Below are 17,756 nucleotides of genomic sequence, written 5' to 3' on the forward strand. Positions count from 1 at the left end.
TTCTTTGCTTGGTAACATAGTATAGTATTAACCTTACAAACAATAGCATATGTAGGATATCAAAAAACAATCTAAACATCATGATCTCATCATTGTCTAACTTAGTAATAGTTGCCCATTGAATAACTTATTCCTCCCCTTATTTATCACATTCTTTTTGTGTCTTTTACCGACATCTTAACTCTCTTCAAAACATACTTCTTAAGATATGGCAACATCATACTAAATCAGAAAATCAATTTCTTGACATCAATGACAAAATAATAATATTAAGAAAGTAAACATCCTTAATCAGTTATATCCATAATCATCAACAACCTTCCCAATATCCTTATTGAAATGCCAATAATCTCTCATTGTAATTTGAATGCCAACAATCTCCCTTTGTCTATTACAATGCCAACAAATATGGTATGCAAATGGAAGAAATCTCTATATGGATTGAAGCAGGCCCCTAGAGCTAGGTATATACTAGAATGTATAAGTATTTGTTGAATTTGGGATTCTGTAAAGGTACAACTGATAGTAATTTATATTTCAAAGTTGAGAAAGATAACATTTTGATTGTTGAAGTCTTTATTCATGATATCAATATTGGTGGTGATGATGATTTGAGTATGAATTTTTCAATGATATAAAAAAGGAATTTGAGATGTCTATGATAGGTGAAATGAAATTATTTTTAGGACCATAGATTAGTCAAATCAGTAAAAGTATCTTCATTTCTAAATCTAAGTATGTGAAGGAATTGTTGAAAAAGTATGGATTATCTCATTCTAAGACCATTGAAACTCCTATTGTGACTGGATGCAAGTTGTCTAGAAATGATGAATCTCATAAAGTTAATCAAAATTTCTATAGATCTATGGTTGGTAGATTTTTGTACTTAACTCAAACTACATTAGATATTATGCATGTTGTTTGTCTTTGTGCTAGATTTCAATCAGATCCTAAATAAACTCATGTTACTTCTATGAAGAGGATTTTTCAGATACTTTAAGGGGAATGTTGACTAAGGCTTATGGTACCTGAAGAATGATAATTTCTTGTTGTGTGCTTACACTGATGTTGATTGGGCTGGTGATGTTGATGACCAAAAGAGCACTATCGGTGGATCAATCTTTTTGGGAAAGAAATTGATTTGATGGTCTAGTAAGAAACAAGATGTTGTATCTTTGTCTACTATTGAAGCTGAAAGCATTGTTGCTGCTAGTAATTATACTCAAGTAGTCTAGATGAAGAAGATGTTGAAGGATATCAGAGTAATTTATGATGAGCCTACTATTATATATTGTGACAATTCAAGTGCTATTAATATTTCAAAGAATCTAGTGTTGCATTCTAAAACTAAGCATGTGTCTATAAAGTATCATTTCTTGAGGGAGAAAGTCAAAGATGAAGAAGTCAGATTGTAGATATTTTCACTAATCCTTTGCCTACAGATACAATTTCTTATTTGGGAGATAAATTAGGGGTCTTTGCTCCTCCTATTGATAGCTAGATTCAAGGAGTTGCATCAATCTGGTAGATTTCAGAGCCTTATCTTTTTGTCTAGATTGATGAGTTGGTATTGTTACTTAGTCGGAGTAGTTAGTGTGTGGTTCAAATTTCAATTTGTGGGTTTATCCTAAGAGGGAGATTGTCCTTCTTAGAGGATGTGTCTTAGGGAAGAGAGTGTACTTTGTCTCTGGTATTATTGTCAAAGGGGGAGAGACTCATGTGAAAAATTGCTTTACCTTTGGAGTTTTATGGGCATGATCTTAGGGGGAGTTTTCTTGTGATGATTCATTCCTTTGCATTGATTTTTTTTCACATTCATATGTTTCCATCAATGCCAAAGGGGGATATTTTTAGATATTGCTACTTCTAGGATATGTTATTGTCGGGATGTCAACATATTTTGATGTTGCAAAGAGTTGTTTGGTGTTCCGGTAATTGCATTTAGGTGATATGGATAGTTTATCTATTTGGGATGCTGGAATATTTATTCCTTATTATATTCTATGATCTGGGAGATTGCTTGATCATATTATTTGATCTAGTTAATAGTTCACTCTTTCTGTGTAATGGTTGGCAAAGTTTGGTGTATGCTCTAATGAGATTCGGTATGATCATATGTTTGGTTATGATTTTTAGAGGATGTTTTGGATGCTCATGTATATCTTCAGTTTAGATGGTTTGTGATTTGGTACTTTAGAATTTATCTTTCTAGTCTAAATTTTTGTTGTTGAGTATTCTTGTGAGTTGGCATGTTGATTGAAGAATATTTGCATAAGTGGTGTTGGTGTAGATATTACGGATGGTTCCAATGTTCTTGTTGGTGTTTCCTAATTGTGTCTTATTTGTCTTGATGGTCCACATTTATTCTTGTCTGCTTTCTTGGTGATTTTGTTGATCCGGTGATATTCTTCATGTTATGCGATATTCTTAGTGGTGTAGCATGTTGTAGTTGATCTTGGTGAGATTTTTGGTGGTGATGGGTGTTTAGAGATTTGATTTAGGTCCATATTATGTCATGCATATAATTATATTAGTGTGGTGGTTCACATATGTATCATGTGTTGTAATTTTGTAATTAAGGGTTGAGGGTTTGGTCGACCTTGTAGTCAAGGTTGGTGATTTGTATAAATAGATAGTTAAGTCATGTAATTTGGATATAGGTATGTCTGCATTATAAAAGAATGGTGTATGTGGTGCTTAAGAAAAATTATCTTTCGGTGTGTGATATTGAGAAGATATTTTTGCAGAGCAGACAAATGTGTTTAACCAGAAATGTCATAAGCTATAAGGGGATGCTATATTTGCAATTCATGTAATGCAGATTGTAGTCTAATCATTATTGTAAGTTAGTGAACCTTCCTTGAGGGTTAGATCCTTCTAGGTCATCTTATTTTGAGTAGTAATCTCTAGATAGTGTGCCTAAATGCATGTGCATTCCTCATTGTAATATTTACACATTCTACTACAGAGTATAATCTTATTATGGGTAGATTTCCACTGTGTTTTTTCCCTTAGCTAGGTTTTCCACATAAAAATCTTGGTGCTATGTGTTGTGGTTTCATTTTTATTATCTTTATTGTTTCTATTGTTATCATGATCTGAGATTGTGCTTAAACTATGTTAATCTGGTGAAAACTGATTCAACCCCCCCTCTAAGTTTGCCTTCTTGGTTGCTAATAAAAATTGGTATTAAAGCTAGATCCTATGAAAGAAGCTTGACCGATTGAGGAGATTCAGGATGGTATCTTATGTGTTCAAGAAGGGGAGTCCTAGATTTTATAGAAGCAATTATATTGGTTGGAAGGACCAAATGCAATTTCATTTGAAATGTCTTAGAAAATAGTATTGGAAAATCACAAAGAATTTCTATAATGTTCCTCAAAATGGACTGGTTGCTATCGTTGAGATCAAGGATGTTGAACACAACATAAGAGCTAAGGAAGAATCGTTGAGTACTTTGATAGATTTAGATATGATTAATGTGATGGGATTGTAGACTACACATGAAATTTGGAAAAAGATGGAGACTCTATATGAAGGAGATGCACAAGTTAAATTTGCTAATTTATAGTGCTTGAAAGGGAAATATGAAACATTGAAGATGGTAGAAGATGAAAATATATCAACCTTTACGGCTAAGGTGAAGGATCTTGTCATGAATATCAGATGTGCCAGTGGAACCTTTGAAGAACATGAGATTGTTGCTAAGGTGCTGAGATCCTTGCCTCCTACTTACAAACATAAGGTAGCCGGGATTAATGATATATGGTGTGTGACTATAGTGACTAGAGATATGTTTGTTGGAAAGCTTACTACATTTAAGTTGAGCGAATTCGGAGAATCACATGGGAAATCTAAGACTACATTCAAAGCCTCTGTATCCAAGAAAAAGCTCCTATTGTTTATCAAGATTTGAAAGAGAAAAGAGAGAGATGGAAGAGAAAGAAAGAGAATTGGATGAGCTTGAAGACCTTATTGCTTAGAGATTGTGTAAAGGAGCCTATAAGTATGATGGAAAGTTACCTTTGAAGTGTTTCTCTTGTAATAAGATAAGACAATTTGCTTCTGGGTTCTTTGAGAGGATGTCTAGGTATGATAAGCATGATGAATTTGAAAGGCATGATATATCTGATAAGAATGAAGCATGATAAGTATGATAAACCCTATAAGCCCTATCAGAAGTACATAAATTAGAAGAGATACTATTATAGTGTTGATGAAGCTCTAATAGATGAAGAATCAAAGAATGGGAATTTAGAAGATGAATTTGTATTTATTGTTATCAAGGAAGATTATCCGGTATTAGTGAATCCTACAAGTTGCATTGTTTCAAGGAGAAATCTTTAGCTACTAAGATTTAAGAGAAAGATGAATGGGTTATTGATAGTTGTGTTGAAATTTGTGCAGATCTTGATGACATGATGATATTGGATGTTGTCATTGATGTCAATATGCTAATGTTGTGAACTAGTATATGTTGGTTCAAGTGAAGCAGTATGTTGGAATGAGAACTAGTATGTGGAAATTTTGTATTAGGGTTTCATTTGGTATGATTACTGATTGGTAGTCTCAGCCTCAAGGTTTCCAATCGATGCATTTCAAGTCTATGTGATTCTACTAATGACATCCTATAATGGGTTAGCGTTGAGATGAAGATCAGATCATGTTGCCACGTCAACCTTGTGCACGTGAAGGATTTCCTTGAGGATCTTGCATGGAAATCGATCCTATCTACCTCGGGAATGTATTAAGTCTATGTAAATGGTGGAGAGCATGTGATGGGTTATCATCTTCCATAAGTGACAAAGAATGAGCAATGGAGAATGCCTTGAGATGTGTTCAATATTATTTTACACTATGCAAAGTGCTTGAACGGTCAGGATTGGACCGATTGTATTGATAACCTAAATGGTTAGGGTTTAGGGTTTATGCTACCAACCTATCTATTTCCTATAAGTTCGATGATGATTTACATTGTGAAGTTGTTGGGAAAATTTATGTGTGTATCGCAATGAAGAGATACTTGATTCTTGCTAGACCGAAGAAGTGTGTTGTTACCTGCAAAGTATGATTGTAGAAGTAAAGGAGCTAAAGTGGATCTGCCTTGGCATTGTGTGCTGTTATCAGATCAATGTATTACTTATTGACTTATAATCATTTCAACAGTTGGAAAATCCCTTAACCGAGTATCTTTAATAGGATTTTGTGTAAATCCTTTAATAGGGTGACTCAATTCAATGAGTTATTCAAATCCTCTTGTGAGGTAACCTTTAACTAGGTGATCCCTAGTAGGATCGGTTCCTAGCAGAACCTATTATAAAAGTCTTTAACTGGACTAGGCTCCTAACAGAGTGGACTTTAGAAGAGTTCAAAGAAAAGCTTGTGGGTATTCATCCCCACCATGGTTTTTCCTAGTTGGGTTTCCACGTGAAAAATTAGTGTGTCATGTGTGATGCTTTTCATGTGATGGTTTAGTGTTTTATGTTAAGTGGTAATGCAAGTTGATTCAATGATCATAAGTATTTCTGATGTATTACTTGCTTAAGCTTTTGGGTGAAGTTGTGATAAGCTATTAGGCCTTGAATTGATCTAGGTATTACTAGTTTGAGTTTTACACAGTCTCACTGTGTTTTACCGATAGTGCCCTGACTTAGATCAATAATGTTGTTTACCAGTTAGTGTAGTCTCTATTGTTTGAGTTGAGGAGAAAGTTTTTGTCTATATTGATTCACCCCCCCCCTCTCAGTACCTATTGTATAGTTATTGTTCATCATTATTCATCAATTGGTATCAGAGAATCCTCCAGGTCCTCTATTCTATAAGCTTAACCGCTTCAGGATAAGATCCTATTCTAATGATGAAGAGGGAAGGTCCTAAGTTCAATAGAGATACCTTTAAGATATGGAAGGACAGAATGAAGATATACATTAAGAGCATGGGTGCTCAACATTGGAACTATGTTGAGAATAGTTATATTGTCCCTACCAGTACTCTCACCGATGATCAAAGAAGAGAAATTTAGGAGAATGGACAAGTAATGGAAGCTCTTATCAGCAGCCTATATGATGTTGAGTTTATAGATGTTTAGGATAAAGACAATCCAAAAGATGTATGGGATACTCTAGAGTCTATCTATGGTAGTGATGAGCATGTAAATTAGGCTAAGGAAGAAAGCCTTAGAGGAAAGTTTGAAGATATGCGAATGGTCGAAGGAGAGACCATTCAATAGTATGGAATAAGAATACAAACTATTGTTGGAGACATCAAGAGTGCAGGAGGCAAAATAGATGATCCCACCATTGTGAGCAAAGTCTTGAGAACCTTATTATTGATCTATGCAATAAGGGTTGCCGCTATTCAGGAGTTGATATCTATTGACAAGACAAAGGTGTCCCTTGATTCTATCATTGCTAAGTTGACCGCTTATGAGCTAAACAATTATGATGGAAGTATTCAGAAGATTGATTTAGCCTTTACAACATCTGCTACACTATCTATGTGAGGCCCTACCCCGATTCAGTTTGACATTTTCAGTTATATGCATATTGAGACTATTATGGATGCTTTATTTTATGCATTATGGGCTTAGAACTTATATGATTCCATGATTTGGATCACACTGACATATGTTGATGTTTTATTTCATGCATGATGATTATGAAACTTTAGATAAGTTACTAGAATAGAATTGCATTATGAGGGTGAATGTCATTATTGGAAATTTGCAGGATTTTATTTTGATGATAGAAAAATGATGCTTATTTATGAGTGGTTCAATTTTGGAAAATTATGTTAATTGCTTATGTGAAATTGAATTTGAAACAAATGAGATACTGAATTATTGTTGCCTAATGAATGAGTGTTTGATGTGCTATGGAATCCATGTATTTGATTTTGTATAAATGTGATTATTGGAATTACTAATGTGTTAATTGAGATGCGTAGGAAAATTATCCATGTGACCATGGAATTTATATGGAGAACCAAGCCTAGACCAATGTGCGTTTGTTAAGCCGGGAGTTGTCTATTTGGAGAGACAACACCCCCCCCTTGTAATGTATTTTATTTGTGATGTGTATAATGCTTGAGTGTAAAATTAATTTGTATGTATATGTGTAATCCTACAAGAGACAAATTCCATGTGTGATTTTTATATTGTATTTTTATTGTGTCACTTGACACATGTGCTGATTAAGTGTCTTTGATTTTGACTTGTCTCTTGGAGGGAGTTTTGTTTCTACCAAAGCCATTCAAAAACATGAGGGTGGTCCCAAATTTGCCTTGGGCAGGGAGTCTTGGGAGTGGTCAACTCAAGTTTGACCCGTAGGTAAACTTCAGTTGGGTTTCCAAAGGGTTTAATGGACTCCTAGGGCAAGTTTTTAGGCTTTTCCAAAGGTCCAAAGGGTATACCTATGGGTTAGGGGTGTTTTGAAACATGTGGCTTCTCCCATGTGACTATTTAGTCATTTCAAAAAGTGGTGTTTTCAAGATGAACGAAAATTCAACTTAGAAAGTTCTTCCTAGGATAGAGAACCTTCCCTTTAGAAGTTAAACTCTCTTCCCCATCTTCTTCCACCTTTTCCCTTTCCAATTTGAGTAATGTGCAAGAGTTTGGGAAGGGCAACCAATGGGAACTCACACCTCACCCAAGGGGTTGGGAAGTGTGTGAGAGGCCTTCTTAGGCAAGAATTTGGAAACTTAGTGAGTAATCACCCACTCTCCTTTCTTGGAGATTATGCTTGATTTGAAAAAGTTAGTAGGAGTTTAGCACTTTTGGTGGAATTTGGAGAAAGTTAGTGTGGAATTGGGCAGCTCATCCCCAACTAATTTTAGCAAACCTATTGGCAGAATAAGGTTGGTTACTTCTTACCTCCTCTTGTTATGTTGTAAGTGTTAGTTTATGTTGTTTTGCAAAAGAAAAGAGTTGCTTGTAAAGAATGTGTTTTATGAAGTTTTTGTTGAAGTTAAGAATATGTAGTTTCCTTTTCTATGTGTTTTGGTTTTGTGTTCTTGTTGTTTTGGGTGTGTCCAAGATCTCCTACTCTTGGGAGGGTAGGAAGATCTTGGGGTGGAAGAAGTATGACAGCCATGGGTGAGAGGCTCTCCTTATGGAGAGTGTTCTCAAGGGTGTCCTTGGTGACCCTTGATGCATAGTCTTGTGTATGCATTTGGGGGTCATAAGGGGAGTAAATATGGCCTTGAGCCTTTTGGGGGGCATAAGGATAGTGGAAGTATTTTTGGTTGCATTTGTGTTGCCATGAGGTGGCTTATGTTGTATTGTTTTGGCATGCATTCTCCCCATTGGTACTTGGTCCACTTCCACCCATGGAAGAGTCACCATGAAAGTGGTGAATGTGTAGCTTGGGAAGGGAAGTTTGAATGTAAGTGTTTCCCTATGTTTGTGTAGAGTTTGCTTGTTTGTAACCCGTCTAGTGCTTGGTTCTCCAAGCTCGGGGGTGGCTTCTAGTAAGCCTAGGCTGGGAGGTGAGCTTCCCATGGTCAAAAAAATGTGTTTTATTGCAGGTTGCATGGGAATGGGAAAGGAAGGATTAAAGGATTATGTTGCTGTTGTGTTGCAGAAATGTGTTTCAAGAAAGGGATAGATTCAATGTAATAGTTTGTGTAAAGAATGAAAAGTGAGCATTTGTAGTATTCTCTTTCAAAAAAAAAGAGAGTTGTATTATTTTTCAAGTTATTATGTAGGGAAAAAGCATTGTTGGGATTTCATCCCATTTGAACTCATGTTTATTTTGTATCCATATCTATCTTGTATTTACATTTGTCAATGAATACACATATTTTTCCTACTTGGTAGTTTTGCAAAAAGGAAACGAAAATGTTAGTTTGCATCTAGATTCTTAATGCTTTGCATAAAAAAAAAAAAAGAAATGTATGCACTTTTGAGAAATCAGAAAATTATTATTAGTTGTAAATCCATATTCCTTTTAGTTGAGCATGCTGTTGTAAATTTGTTTTAAAAAAAAAAACAGTCTTTTATTTTTCTGGTTATTGCAGAAAAGAAATTTATTAAATTAGTTTATTCTTTGCAAAAAGAAGAGGGGAAACATTTAGCTTTTAATATTTATTGCTTTTTAAATGTTGTTTGGACAAACTGATTTATACAAAAAAAAATATAATAGATATAGCTCTGATAATATTATATAACAGCAAGAAGATCTGATAATTTTGCTAAACCAGTCATTTAAAAAAAAACAAAAAACATATATATATATATATATATATATATATATATTTAACCATTAAGTATCTTTTGAAGAATTTGTATCAAAAAGTAAGGAAATGATATATTTCCAGATCTGTTATTTACCACAAAAGATAAGGGAAGAAAATTGATACATTGCTAGGTCTTTCAATATATATATATATATATATATATATATATATATATATATATATATATATATATCCTTATTATATATATATATATATAAAAATATATATATATGTTCCTTTTAAAATCTACCAGTTTCCAAACAGAAAAACTTTATGCACTATATTTTACCAAATTATATATATATATAAATATACACGTATATATATGTACATATATATATATATATAAATATATATATATATATATAAAGTTAATAAACAAAAAAAAAACATATGATAAGCTCTCGAGGGGTTTTCACCCTGTTTAATCTCAAAAAAAAAAAAAAGGGGCGTTTAACGACCAAGTCTGTGCAATGTATAGGCAGGGGCCGCAGCGCCTGGGCGGCGGCGGCCGCAGCCTGCGGCACCTGCAGACTGTGGGCACCGTCGTCTAGGGACTGTGGGAGCCGCAGGCCGGCGGCGCTGCCCGCGGCCGGCGGTGCCCCCACGTCTCCTCCCTCCGCTACCCGCAGAACTTCGCACGGCGCTTGGGTTGGTTTTGGGGTTCCCCATCCACCGCTCCGCCTTCCTCCTTTCCTCCTGCGCCTGCGTGGAAAAAGAATCAAACAGCGCCGGTTAGAAACGCTCGACCTCCCTTCGCATCCGCCCTGCACTCAACACACCAACACACACAAAAAAAAGGGAGGTGTGGTATTGACGTGTTCGCCCTAACCCTAGTTTCGGGTTAGGGCAACACTCATAAAGTTTAAACAAACAAGTGTGTGTGGTGGAAGGGGGGGGAAATTTAAAAAAAAATAATAGAATAAAGGTTCCACTCCCCCTCCCTCCTTTTTGGGATTATAATTAAACTCATATGTATGGGGTTTAAAGATAAATGTATAAATAGTTGTATAAAATATATTTATATATATATATATATATGTGTGTGTAAATATATATACATATACATATACATATATATATATATATATAAATACATATAAGTAGACTTAAATTGGTATTCATTAAGAACTAAATTTGTTAATGGTTAAACTAAGCCCTTCAATATTGGCTAAATGTAGAAGAATTTTTACAAGAGAGGATCTATTTCCTAGAGGGGTTTAATTTCCTTGTTTAACTAGAACCATATATTGGATTTTTTTTAAAATTGGGAAATGATATTTTCCCTTTTAAATTATTAATGAATTAGAAGAATTTTTATAAGAAGACGTTTTTTTTTGATATTTAGGTAGACTAGGTTTTAAGAAGAAGGGTGTAAACACAAAATTAATTGTAGGGCCAAGAGGGCCAATTAAGTCAAATGTTATAAAGTAATTTTATTTCTTGAGGGATTTGTTTTAATAAGGTGCTTCCATGGTTTGGTCAACTAAATTTTAGTACCTAGGTGGTTAAGAAAGATAATAAAATATTTAGATCATTTAATTCGAGATTAATCGATATTCTGGAGATTCTAATTAATTATTAATGAAGATTAGTGTTAATCCTTTTGGGGAATATCTTAGCTCGTAGATGACTTAGTAAACCTTGTCACCCAACTGAATTTAATCGCCTGATTTACACCAAATGTAGTTGAGAACAAACAAAGTTGCAATATATTAATTAAGAAAGTCGATAATTAGAAAGTATTTAAAAAAAAAAAAAAAATTCCGTTCGTGCCCAAAAGTTGGGCATGACAATCTAGAAAGGATAAAGAGGTTAGTACCAGTTGTGAACCTAGACAAAGCAGAGATATGGATGATGAAGAAATCTTGATGGAATTTGAAGCTCTTTTGGCCAAGAGACTTCCTAAGGGAACTGGTAAATACAAAGGTAAGCTCCCTTTGAAATACTTTTCTTGCAATATGATTGGACACATTGCTATTAACTATCCTAATGGTGATAATAAGGACAAACTAGAGAGGTTCAAAAAGTTCAAAGGAGGAAATAGAAGAAACTATCTTGTTACAGTTGATGAAAGTGTCACTGATGATGAATCAAAAGATGAAGAAAGTGAAAACATAGTATTTGTAGCTATCAAGGAAGATGTGTCAGACAAGAAGGCTCCTCTCTCCCACTTTGATAATTCTAATGAATGGATTATTGACAATGGTTGTTCTCACCATATGACTAGTGACTGGAGAAAGTTTCTATCTCTAGAAGAATATGATGGAGGTGTAGTCCGATTTGGTAATGATGCACCTTATATGGTAAAAGGAAGAGGGTCCATCTCTCTAAATGGAAAAAATAGTGTTGATAATGTATATTGGGTAGAAGGTCTTAGGCATAACCTTTTGAGTGTTGCTCCACTGAATGATAATGGACTCACTCTGGAATTCAAAGATGGAGTATGCAAAATCAAAGGAAAGAATGGTGAACTAATGGCCACTGGTATGCAGACCAAGGTAGCCTATTTCAGTTAAATACAAATATTAGTCAATGTCTAATGGCTAAGTTTGATGATAGTTGGATATGGCATAGGAGACTCTTCCATGTTAATTTTGATAACATTGTGAAGGCTAGTAAGATCAAGGTAGTCAGAGGATTGCCAGTGCTGAACAAACTAGAGAATCCTCTATGCAGAGAATGTCAATTGGGGAAAATGTCTTCCTCAACCTTCAAAGGTAAATCCTTCATAGCAAAAAATCTACTTGATCTTGTGCATATTGATTTGTGTGGTCCTATGAAGACTAGGAGTGTTCAAGGAGATAGGTAATTTATGTTTCTTACTAATGATTGCTCAAGAATGATGTGGGTCACATTCTTGAAAGATAAGTCTGAAGCTTTTGGAAAGTTCAAAGCCTTCATAGCACTGGTTATAAAAGAAAGTGGTAAGAGAATCAAATGCCTTAGAAATGACCAAGGAGATGAGTTCACTTCTAGTGAGTTCAATAAGTACTGTGAAGAAAATGGCATCAAGAGGCAACTGTCTGCCCCCCAGACTCCATAGCAAAATGGCCTAGTAGAAAGGAACAACCGGACTATAGTTGAAGTAGCCAAAACCATGCTGATTCAAGGAAAGATTGCTCACACTTTTTGGAGAGAAGCGGTGAGCACTACAGTTTACACAAAACTAGGTACTCATCAAGAAAGGTAAGGATAAAACACCTTATGAGTATTGGAGTGGTAAGACTCCCGTAGTAAGCTACTTTAGAGTGTTTGGTAGCAAGTGTTATATCAAGGAGTGAGCACCAGAGAAAGTTTGATGCAAAATGTGATGGGGGAATATTCCTAGGGTATTCTCCCAAGAGGAAAGCTCTCAAATATTTCAACAATAGGACTTAGAGAATTGTTGAAAGTATCAATGTTAGAGTTGATGAAACCTTGGAGAAACTTGTGGAAACCAATAGTGAGGAAGTGGTAGATGAACTGATTGTAACCTTCTAGGAATCGGCTACCAAACAACCTAGTACTAGTAACAGTGCTCCTACACCAGTAGATGTTGATGATGATGAAGATGAAGATGAAAAAGAAAAGAAAGAGGAAACAACTAAGATCTTTCCTAGGTATGTTAAGCTGAATCATGATCCAAAGCAAATCATAGGAGATAAGGATGCAAGAATTCTTACAAGAAGAAAGGTTAGAGAAAACTCTTGCATGATCTCTGAATTTGAGCCTAAAACATTTAAAGAGGCACATAAAGATGAAGACTAGATCAAGGCTATGGAAGAGGAACTTGACCAGATAGAAAATAATGGTACATGGTCTTTGGTATCGAGAATTGAGCATAAAAATGTCATTGGCACCAAATGGGTTTTCAGAAATAAGTTGAATGAAGATGGTACAGTAGTAAGGAACAAAGCTAGACTGGTGTGTAAGGGTTATGCTCAAGAAGAAGGATAAGACTATGGAGAAACCTTTGCTCTTGTAGCAAAATTGGAAGGAGTTAGAATGCTTCTTGCATATGCAACCTTCAAGGGATTCAAAGTGTATCAAATTGATGTAAAATTTGCATTTCTAAATGGAATACTTTAAGAGGAAGTGTATATAGAACAACTAGATGGGTTTTCCCTATCAGAAGATAGTGATATGGTGTGTAGGCTACATAAATCCTTGTATGGATTAAAGCAAGAACCTAGAGCATGGTATGAATGCTTACACTCTCATCTTATAAATATTGGATTTGAAAGAACAAGTGAAGATAGAAATAACTATCTGAAGTCAGAAGGAGATTAGATCTTGATCTATGAAGTGTTTGTTGATGACATAATTTTTGGTGGAGATGACAAGATGAGTCATGCATTTGCGGATGTGATGAAGAAGGAATTTGAAATGTCACTAATTGGAGAGATTAAATTCTTCATTGGAATTCAGATTCAACAAATGAAAGATGGTATCTTTATCACTCATTCCAAGTATGTCAAAGAGGTGTTGAAGACCTTTGGAATGAAAGACAAAAAACTAGTTGGTACACCAATGGTGACTGGTTGTAAACTGCCAAAAGAAGATGACTTAGCATTGGTGAATGAGAAAGGATACTGACCAATGATTGGTAAGTTGCACTATGTAGTACACAGAATACCAGACATTACACATGTAGTGGGCATAACTACACATTTTCAGAAAAGTACAAGAGAATCCCACTTGGTAGCAGTCAAGCGGATTCTTAGATATATGAAGGCAACCATAGACTATGGATTGTGATATCCATACAGTAATTATTTCAACCTCAAAGTGTTTACAAATACTGATTGGGATAGTAATATGGATGACTGAAAGAGCACAATTGATGGTGCATTCTTTCTTCATGGTAGAGGAGTCTCATGGATGAGTAAGAAGCAGAGTTGTATCTCTTAGTCTACCATAGATGCAAAATATGTAGCAGCATTTATGAACTGTACTCAGACAATTTGGATAAAGCATGTATTAAGTGGTTTCAAAGTCCCTCTATCTAAACTGGTGAGTATATTTTGTGACAACACAAGTGCAATTAATATTTCCAAGAATCTAGTTTTGCATGCTAGAACCAAGCACTTTGAGCTCAAGTATCATTTCTTGAGGGAGAAGGTTCAGAACAAAGAAGTTGCATTGGAACATGTTTCTAGTAAGGAGCAGTTAGCGGATATATTCACCAAGCCTCTACAAAAAGCTACATTTACCTATTTAAGAGGTGAATTAGGGGTACTTCCCCTTCAAGAGGTGAACTAAAGGTGTGTACTCCACATTAGTCAGGTATTGAATTGATAAATATTTTAAGGATTGATGTGTTGAAGGATGCTACTCCTCAAATGGGGCAGCATAGTGGAACATGGATGTGTGTGCCTTCACTTTGGCATTGTTGTCAAAGGGGGAGAAGATGTGAAGTAGAGAGATATCTTTGTATATTGTCATCAATGCCAAAGGGGGAGATTATTGGCATTTGTGCAGAGCTTGATGACATGATGATATTGTATGTTGTAATTGATGTTAATATGCTGATGTTCTGAATGGTATATGCTGGTTCAAGTGAAGTGGTATATTGGAATGAGAACCAATATGTGGAAGTTTTGTATTGGGGTTTTGTTTGGTATGACTTCCAGTTGGTAGCCTCAGCCTCAAGGTTTCCAGTTGATGCATTTCAAGTCTTTGTGATTTGATCGACATCATCCTATAATGGGTTAGCATTGAGATAAAGATTAGATCATGTTGCCATGTTAGCCTTGTGTGCATGAAGGTTTTCCTTGAGGATCTTGCATGGAGATTGATCCTATCTACCTAAGGAATGTGTGAAGTCTTTGTAAACGGTTGAGAGCACGTGATGGGTTATCAGCTTCCAGAAGCGGCAAAGAACGCATGATGGAGAACATCTTGAGATGTGTTCAAGATTATTTTACACTATGCAAAGTGCTTGAACGGTCAAGATTGGACTGATTGTATTGATAACCTAAATGTTTAGGGTTTAGCATTTATGTTACCGACCTATCTATTTCCTATAAGGCCGATGATGATTTGCATTGTGAAGTTGTTGGCAAATGTTATGTGTGTATCCTAGTGAAGAGATACTTGATTCTTGCCAGACTGGAGAAGTGTGTTGTTACCTGCAAAGTGTGATTGTAGAAGTAAAGGAGCTAAAGTGGATCTTCCTTGGCATTGTGTATTGTTATCAGATCAGTGTATTACCTATTGACTTCTAATCATTTCAGTAGTTGGAAAATCCCTTAACCGGGTAGCTTTAACAGGCTTTTGTGTAAATCCTTTAACAAGGTGACTCAATTCAATGAGTTCTTCAAATCCTCTTGTGAGGTAACCTTTAACAGGGTTCTAAACATTAACCGGGTATTTAGCCATCCCTTAACCAGGTGATCCCTAGCAGGATCGGTTCCTAGAAGAATCTATTGTAAAAGTCTTTAACCAAACTAGGCTCCTAACATAGTGGACTTCAGAAGAGTTCAAAGAACAGATTCATCCTGACCATGGTTTTTCCCAGTTGGGTTTCCACATGAAAAATCAGTGTGTCATGTGTGATTATTTTCATGTGATGGTTTAGTTTTTTATGTTAAGTGGTAATGCAAGTTGATTCAATGATCATAAGTATTTCTCATGTAATACTTGCTTAAGTTTTTGGGTGAAGTTGTGATAAGGTATTAGGTCTTAAATTGATCTAGGTGTTACCGCTTTGAGTTTTACATAGTCTCACTATGTTTTATCGATAGTACCCTAACTTAGATCGGTAATGTTGTTTACTAGTTAGTGTAGTCTCTGTTGTTTGAGTTGAGGAGAAATTTTTTGTCTATACTGATTCACCCCCACTCTTAGTACTTCTTGTATGGTTATTGTTCATAATTATTCATCAAGTAGTTGTTCACATCATATGACAGGTAATAAAAGAAAATTTGTAAATATGGAAAGGTGTGATGGTGGAATAGTGAGATTTAGAGATGACAAAGATTGTGTGATTCCTGGTAGAGTTTCTATATCTTTCAATGGTAAGCATAATACTAATGAGTTATTGTATGTTAAAGGTTTGAAGAATAATATTTTGAGTATTGGATAGATTGATGATAGGGGGTACGATTTTCAATCCAAAAATGGTAAATATAGATCCTAAATGCCTTTGGTATAGAGATTGTACTAGGAACTAAAACTAAAGGTAATATTTTTCACTTGAATGTTGGTGAAAAAATTTGTTTGATTGCTTAGATTGATGAAAGTTGGTTGTGGCATAGAAGGATGTGTGATATTAACTTTCATTACATATTAAAGATAAGTTCTACTCAAACTATTAGATATTTTCCTAAGATTGTGAAGCCTACCAATATGGTATGTAAGGAATGTTAGAATTGAAAGCAAACAAAAACATCATTTAAGAGTAAGTTATATTCATCTAATGGATTGATAGAATTGTTCTTACTGAATTATGTGGTCCTACTAGAGTGAGAAGGATGCAAGAAGAGAGATATTTTATGCTATTGATTAGTGATTATTCAAGCATGATGTGGGTAACCTTTCTAAGGGACAAATTAGAAGCATTGGACAAATTAAAGATATTCAAAGCCAAAGTGGATACTGAGATATGATTGAAGCTGAAATGCTTGAGATATGACCAGGGATGAGAATTTACTATTAGATAGCTCAAATAACTAGAGGACAAGTGATAGGGGGGGGTGAATCAGCTGTCACTGGATTATGGAACTTTAAGCATTCAAAACCTTATTACCAAAACACATAAACTCAATACTAGAATGCATAAACCAAATACCAGAATAACAGATATAGAAATTAAGCATAAGCATAAATCACAAAATAGTTACCATCCATCCATAACACATGAAACCAATATTTGAACGTGGAGAACCTAGTAAAGGTAAAAACCACAATGGGAAGCCTACCCACAGTCAAATAATACTTATTTAGTATGTGATTACAATATGCGGGGCCTACATATGTAGAAATGAAAACAACCTAGAGCACATTTCTCATCACAAAAAGGAGCCTCATTGACTACAAAACCATCAGACTACAATCTGAAAAGAAGAGTGAATTGCAAGTATAACATCTCCTATGCTTGAGTACAGTTCTAATTAAGCTCAATAATGGAGGTCCTAAACCTCTCTTACAAACCCAATTTGATCACCTATGATCGACCAAACCTTTTGCATATGATCACAACATTATTCACACATAGATAAACCTATAACCTTGACCTATGATCTACAAAGAGATCTTACATCATATTTATAACAACCCATGACCTAAATAATTAGGTCAACCCCCCAAAAGATAATACAATAATTTCATAACATAAATTCACAATCCAATGATAAACCAAGTTGGCATAGGCCAAAAACAATGTAAAACAATCCTTAAATCCCACTGGTAACGCATCAGGAACATCCTCCAACACATTACAAAAATCAGTCCATAATCTAGATAACACTGGACCCAAAATAGGTCACCATAAACCAAATCCAACACTACTGATGAAATAAAAAATGAAAAAGATAACC

The sequence above is a fragment of the Cryptomeria japonica genome, chromosome 3 (assembly GCF_030272615.1).
Source record: "Cryptomeria japonica chromosome 3, Sugi_1.0, whole genome shotgun sequence".
NCBI classification, from domain to species: domain Eukaryota; kingdom Viridiplantae; phylum Streptophyta; class Pinopsida; order Cupressales; family Cupressaceae; genus Cryptomeria; species Cryptomeria japonica.